Genomic DNA, 8,543 nt, shown 5'->3' with positions numbered 1-8,543 from the left:
AGCCCTTGTGTAACTGCAGAGAGCAAGAGAGATTACACAGCATGTTACAGAATAAGCCTTGATACCTCAGAAAACACTATTGCCTGTTTGAATTCAAATAAGCTTCCATTTTCCTTTTCCTTTTTTTTTTTTGTCTTAAATATAATCTGATAATGAATTGTTACAAAAATAAAACAGATGTGTTTGGTTTGACAAAGATTCAATTAAATTCCTGACTTGAATTAAAAGTCTTAGAGATGTACTTTGGTATGCCATCTACTGGAAAAAAAATAGTAGTTCAGTTAGTCTTAAGAGAGCACAAATAAGCTAAGTTGAAATAATTATTCAGTGAGGAAAAAATAATTCTTCCTACTATGGGTACAAGGCCTGAGATTTTGGGGAAGTGGGGGATAGTCGATTACATCGACCCCAGTACTACACTGGTACTTATTTTACTGACCCTGAAAGGACAAAAGGCAAAGTCGACCTCAGCAGAATTTGAACTCAGAACATAAAGCTGGAAGCAATGCTGCTAAGCATTTTGTCCAGCATTCTAATGACTCAGTCAGATGACCACCCTACAGTTTGGAATAAATAATACTAGGCAATGGATGTTACTGTTTTAATTATTTTGGTATGGGAGACAACTCTATGTAAGTTTCAGTCTTATTATGACCTCATCAGTAAGGCATAGATTTTAGCATACTTGCCAAAGCAGTGACGAGAAGATTTTTAAGTAAATGCACAAGATTGTATAGTGGGTGATGTAGAAAAATAGAACTGTTTATAGAATAGAGAAATTGATTCGTCTTGAATAATTGACATACTTTCTTTCGACACTTGTTTAAAAGATGAGTTAAATATGAATGGCTATTGAAGAAAGTTAGGAAGAAAACCTTCCAGCAAATCAGCTAAACTATTGAATGATGGTGTCAGAAGATAATGAATTCTATGTGAAATATACATATGTGTGTGTATGTTTTGTATCTGCATGTATGTGTGTGTATGTATATATATATACAAATGTACATATACATACATATATACATTCATATATATATATAGACAGAGCTAGATACACACACACACTCACACACATATATAGCTAGATACATTTACACATATATTCCATGGAGCATTTATAAAAAGGATCCTTGTGACTGGAATGATTTGAAGAAAAGGAGGAGAGAGAAATAAAATCATTATGCATTCTATATTCCTAATGCAATGAGGTAGGGTGGGGGAGAGTTTGGTCTGGTGCAATTGAGCAGAAAAACAGAGAGAGTAATATAGAGAGGGGTAGATATGGAACAGATCCTTTGGGACATAATGGTGGATCAACATGACTGATGATGATGATGATGACAAAGATGATAACTATCTGAGCAATTAGTTTTAACACCTAACTGAATATGATTTGCAACTCCACGCCCTACTGAAATGGCATATTAGACTTTCATATTTATTTTATATTTGAATTAAGATTTGAAAAAATATATTTATATATTTTTTAACATAATATAAAGGAATTTGCTTTGTGCTACATAGACAGATAATTTCATATTACATAATCAATTTGATAATTAATGCTTCACACCTGCCCTCCCCCTTCTCCCACCTACACAAAAATATGCAGTAATTAACAGTACCAGTAATCAGCTAAGCTTTGTTTCCCATTGCATTAAATAGATGAGAGGGAAAGCTGGCCCTGGAACAGGTTGTTTTGAAGGGAGTTCATAACCCCCACTTCTTTTGTCACCATATTTCTGTTGAGATATACAGATTTTGTATCAGATGATTTTTAAAATAATGAAGAATTTAATAAAATAATTTTGTCATTAATCATTAATTAAGCTAGCATTTGGAACAAATTAACATGATATTTTGACAGATTTGAATTTAGATCATTTTGATAGAGGAACCAGGGAGGCAATATCAGGTGAGTTGTTCTGAAGAAATTTTGTTTAGTTATACACAAAATTGAATGTCTACATAGCAGTCCTATAAAACAGTGGGAAAGCTGGTGTTTCCTGTTGGCCCTTTCAGGCTTTACCTTTTAAATGGTTCAAATGATGGGTTCTATAAAATTAGGCAGAGATAAATAAGATCTCCTGATTGTATAAGATGTTAAGTGACTAGTCAGTTATGGGTTACCTTCCAAGAAAAATCTGGCAGTAAACAAGCTCCCCAAAGTAAGTAGGTGAACTGAGAAAATGTAGGATGAACTAAAAATGAATCCCAAAAGTACACTGAAAGGAAAAACACCTGTGTATGATTTAAACTCACAACCAAGCAACTGTCAAGCAGTTTAGTACCCTTCTTACTCAACTACTTTGCTTTAACTCCTTGTGTGAGCTGAGCAAAGTAATAAGTGACAACTTTTGTTAATATTCATGTCCCTCAATTCCCTATGATTAATTAATTGTTAATGACTTCGTAATTAGCAAACACAATATCGGTCAAATATGACCTCATAGAGGAAGGAAAATGAGATATGATGTTAAGGGAAATTGTTTTGGAGGAACCGAAACTGATTTTTTTTTTAATATTATCCTACCTACTGCTTTGAGATAAATCTCAATACATAACCAATACTATTTATTATTATTATTATTATTATTATACACGCTTAATTAATGAGAGAGAGAGAGAGACGGACAGAAAGAGAGGGAGAGAACATATGCTAACTTAGCCTTTTACCAATGATATAATGAAGAATATATAATCTGAATATTGTTTCTAAAACTAAATATAACACACACACACAACACACATGCACACTCATGTATACACACATAATATATCTATGTATGTGTATATCTATATATACACATATATCATATATTAGATGCATACAAACGCACACACACACACACACACACACATATATATATGAATACATATGCAGACATATATATATATATATACAAGAGGGAGAAAGGGGGGAAAGGGAAGGAAGGAGAGAAAGAGATAATAGATCATAATAATGGAATAAATTTGACTTTTTAAGCTTGGAGGAATCTCTTCCAAACCAGTGAATGATTTATATGCCAAGGATAAAAGGTGGAACTAAACATGAGTTTTGAACTGAAACGCTGAGGACTGATTTCTTTATAATGCCACCACTTGCCATCTTGTTTACTACTTGGCAACAAATGTGACAGAATATTTGTCTCAAAATGAGGAATTATAAAAAGCAAAAAACAATACAACTGCTACTTCTAAAGAATAATATTGTGGTTGCTGAGAAGCTAAGTCATGTTTAACATTTTGTTCATGAAAAAGTGAATGCTACATCCATCTCCATCAGGCCTCACACATGAAGTAGACATTAGAGCAAATGGCAGAAAGAATATTATGGGAAAAAAAAATCATTTAGAGACAGAGGGATACTTGTAGACAGGTGGATAGATTGATATGTGAATGGGTAAATAGAGAGAAAAATAGATAGATAGACATATAATTACGTAGATTGCTATATAGTGAGATGGGTAAGTAGAAGTTAGATAAGTGTGTATGTGTGTGTGTGTGTGTGTGTGTATATATATATATATATATATAGGCGTAGGAGTGGGTGTGTGGTAAGTAGCTTGTTTACCAACCACATGGTTCCAGGTTCAGTCCCACTGCGTGGCACCTTGGGCAAGTGTCTTCTACTATAGCCTTGGGCTGACCAAAGCCTTATGAGTGGATTTGGTAGGTGGAAACTGAAAGAAGCCTGTCGTATATATGTATATTTATATATATATATATATATATTGTTTGTGTGTCTGTGTTTGTCCCCCCCAACATTGCTTGACAACCAATGGTGGTGTGTATACATCCCCGTAACTTAGTGGTTCGGCAAAAGAGACCGATAGAATAAGTACTAGGCTTACAAAGAATAAGTCCTGGCGGTACTGCAGCATGGCCACAGTCAAATGACTGAAACAAGTAAAAGAGTATATTGTATATTCATGTAGTGTTGATTGTTATAGAAAAGAGAACTCAATATCATAGTCATAACTTGCCTGAAGATCCTCTGAACACACAGGTTAAACTCAGAGTAACAAGAGACTGACTTGATCAAAATATACATATATATAAATATATATGAATTAATTGCCAACAACTTGCAGATACAAGTGCTACCAGTTGAAAACTCTGCATATCAGACTTTAGTGGGCTTATAGGATCATCAGGAGAGAATACATGCCATTTTTGGCTTACATCTTGATAGCACACTGCCTTCCTCTCCTCATTAAGATGAGGCTCTGCTTGTTAGATCGACTGATAAGTAGAATTCATTCAATGCTCTTCTAGCCATTGCTCATTGTCTCTTTTTAACCAAATCCAGTGGCTTGCCTTCTCCACTGTAGCTTGCATATTGCTCATGATGGTATTCACTTTACATTGAGTCAGGCCTAGTGACACGCCATCACCTCATACTGTTTCTACCTTATTGTATACCAGAAACTGAAGTGTATACATATATAGTAGATAGATAAGTAAATTTATCAAGGAACTATTGGTTCTTCCAATGGTAAGCAGTTAGAGAAAAGAAAAAAACAAATGAACTGCAAAGAACTCAAGCAAATCAAACTCTGCCATATTATTTCGAGGAAATCTTGAGAAAATGGAAAGTAGGAGTAGAAACAAGCCAGGGATCAAGTGAGATTAAAACAGAAAACTGTCAGATCGTTTCTGTTGGGGTAGTGCTGCTGAAATACTCTGTCATTGCTTCAGATAATGACAAGAGTTAGAGAGAGAGAACAAAGGTAGCGCCAGGTGTCTGAGGTATAATTTCAAACAGAACACCTTATAAGGCACATATAGAAAAATCTCAGGACATGGTATCTCTGGCAGAGGTGGCCACTTGATTTGAATAGGGTTGAACAAAGGGCAACATTTCTGAGGTAAACAAAATTCTGAACCTATATATATATATATATACACATACACACACACACATATATAAATATATGTATATATATAGAGAGACAGACAGACAATACATAGGCATATATAGGTGTTCATAAATTATTTTTACAATCTTCCCAATTTATCATCTAGCTGTGTTGTATGCAACCAATGTGGAAGTATTTTGATGTTTCTAATAAAACTGTATCTGTTTGCCTGATTTCCAATAAACTCTGTTCAGTTATCCTTATTTTTATTTTTTCCTCAATTTGTCACATTGTAAAGATAATTTACGGACACCTTGTATATTATATATATACATACATATATATATACATATATATATATATATAGAGAGAGAGAGAGAGCTACATAGACAATAGATAGACAGACAGATAGAGAGAGAGAGAGAGAGAGAAAGAAAGAAAGAAATTAAGGCAGCATTGTGAAATAGATTAGTAGTTTAGTCAGTCAGAGAGAAGAAAATAAAAAGTTTATGATGAGCTGTACAGCAATAGAAACTGGGACCTTGGTTAGCACAACATAAAAACGACTGGTTCAGAGTCATGATGTACAGTATAAAGAAGGCCAACAAGATTTTCTAAGTTTTTGAAAGGAAGGAAAAATAGAGATTGGAATAAAGTGAGAAACAGTTAAATAAATATAGAGTATTGAAGATTTTTCCTTTTTTTCTATGAATGAGTAGCAAAAATACAAAATATAAGTCTTCCTTTGAAGATATATATTTATATATATATTATATTTTTATAGGTAAATATATATATAATTAAAATAAATGAAAATGAAAACACTCTTTAGTGATTAATTAAATTAATTTGAGAATATTTTGCTGTTGTTAATCTGAAAAGCTAGTTAGATTTAGAATATGATTCAAAATAAATACATATACTACATTTTTAAAGAGTTTGTAGATACCACAAAAAAACAAAAACAGTTTAAGCCTGAGATTATTATATATATATATATATATATATATATATATATATAGGTTGATTCTCTGAATGTTTTGAAAGATAAAGATAACAAGAAAAATAAATAAAAAAATTGCCCAATAATATATATTTAGATAGATTCATAAAAATAGAATTTGTGCAATGAAATAAATATATATATCTATCTTTATTATATATATATATGTATATATATATATATATATATATATGTATATATATGTATGTACATATATATGTGTGTATGTAATATGTATATAGATGTATATGTATATCATTTTATTTACATATATATATATATATATATATATATATATACACATATAAATATAAATTATACATATATATAGATATGTGTGTAGATAATAACCAGAAGAATAATGAAATGCTGGTTGGCCAAAATTTATTTCACATATTTCAATTTTTAACTTTTACATTGATTTCAGCCAACAACATACAAGGCTTATTTAGGCAATTTTCAAACTTATGTTTTCAAAATAAAACGAATTTTTCGTTTATAAAATCTTATTTCTTAGCTGTTATTTTTTTAACAAGAAAATAATGGTTTTTAAGGTGAGCATCAGCGAACCAACAATGGTTAGGAGCGGGAGATAAAAAACACCCAAAGAACAGACACAAGAAAAGCTAGCCCAGGCAAGACAATCATAGAGGTGGTTGAACTTCAAAAACCCAACTACAAAAAAAAAAAAAAATTAAGCATAAAGAGACTAGTTGGTATATGGAATATCATGGATTTAGTACCATATTCACCAGAAAGTGGCTAACTTCTTGACTTCTATAAAAGCAAGAAGGTAGAAAAGAAAGAAGAAGAGTTTAGGTATCATAACCAAGATTAGCATCCAGCATATAATGCCCCAATGGGGGTGGGGATAACAGTTCTGGGTGAGGTAGTGCAGCTGTTGATGGCTTTTGCTCTATCTGCTTCTGCAGCCTTCCTCACTGCCGATTCAGCTACCACCCGATGTGTACCCGTGTCTGAAGCGGTGTCATGTACAGCCATCGGATCAATAACTGTTCCATTTGGAAATTTCCCCAAACTCATCTTTAAATGTAATTTTGTTATATTTTGCTTAATTTTTTCATTTTTTTTTTTTTTTTACATTTGTAATATTTTCATTTTAAGTCCTTTTTTTTGCTCTTTCATACATTATTATATTTTTCAAGTGTTAGTTTCTGATGTGATAATTAAAACTTGCAAATCGTGAGCCAATCACAAGGCGAGGATTCAAAGTTAGCTTCAGTTTCTCATTTAACTCTTTCTTCATGACATTTCATAGATATAATATAGATATACATACATATATATATATATATATATATATATATATATATATATATATATATATATATATATATATTATGTATATATAGATCTATATATGTATATATATATATGTATAATATTTATATATATTATATATGTATATATATATATATGTATAAATATATGTATATATATATAGTATATAATATATATGATTATATATGTATATATATATATATGTATATATTATATATATATATATGTATATATATGTATATATATGTATATATATGTATATATATATAATATATGTATATACATATATATATATGTATAAACATATATATATATGTATAACCATATAATATATATGTATAAACATATATATATATATGTATAAACATATATATATAGTATAAAACATTATATGTATATGTATATATATATAAACGTATATGATATATATTTGTGTGTATATATATATATATACACACACACGCGCACACACACACACACACACACACACACACACACACACACACATATATATATATATGAGCACTTCTAATAATGGATGTAGGATATGAAACTTTAACCAAAAGTAGCAGCTATCTTTAAGAGGTCACAACGACCTTATCAAATTTCAGAAAAAAAATTACTTTTCAAGCAGAAAGTTTCAAAGGAATGATTGAGGTTGTGTAACATTGATTATAATAAATAAATAAATAAATAAATATGTAAGCATTGATATATATAAATATATATATATACATATATATTATGAAGTTGGGTGTGGGACAGCGTAATTAAGTTGCTATGAAAAAAAATAGGATAAAAACTAAAACAGGCCATGAAAAAGAACAGCATATTAAATTGAGGAGAAAACTACCAATACAATTCCCAAAAAGGCACTTGGAAAATACACAACATACAGACTGCACAAGAAGTTAAAAGAGGAACTGAAAGCATTTTGCAGCTGCACTCTTTTGTAGAATACCTGGAATGTTTTGAAGAAAATAAATAATGCAGTAGTGATGATTAGATTAATGTTCAGAAAAATAGTTTGTTTTTTGGAAGTTCACTTATTCTTTTTGTTAATAGCAGCATTGTTTTATTATATATATATAATATATATATAGTATATATATATATAATATATATATATATAGCTATATATATATAATATATGTATACATATGTCATATATACATATGTATATATACATATGTATAGATATATATATTTGTATATATATTATATATATATATAGGATATATATATATATATATATATGTATATATATATACATATGTATATATATATAGATGTATATATATATACATAGTATATATATATATATATGTAATATTTGTATATTATAATATATAATGTATATATATATACATATG

At 30.0% G+C, this 8,543-nt stretch overlaps 1 long non-coding RNA gene across 1 annotated transcript; it reads right to left on the bottom strand.

Moving 5' to 3' along the window:
- Positions 1–745: 745 nt before the first annotated feature.
- Positions 746–5,603, bottom strand: LOC118765921. Its single transcript, XR_005001833.1, has 3 exons — positions 4,616–5,603; positions 4,030–4,035; positions 746–759 (listed from the first exon to the last, which is right to left on the bottom strand). It is a non-coding gene; the product is annotated as an uncharacterized LOC118765921 (long non-coding RNA).
- Between the last annotated feature and the right edge of the window lie 2,940 nt (positions 5,604–8,543).

This window comes from Octopus sinensis, linkage group LG14, assembly GCF_006345805.1.
Source record: "Octopus sinensis linkage group LG14, ASM634580v1, whole genome shotgun sequence".
Taxonomy (NCBI): Eukaryota; Metazoa; Mollusca; class Cephalopoda; order Octopoda; family Octopodidae; genus Octopus; species Octopus sinensis.
Note: the sequence above shows the minus strand (reverse complement) of the source record. Positions and strands in the feature narration are given on the sequence as shown.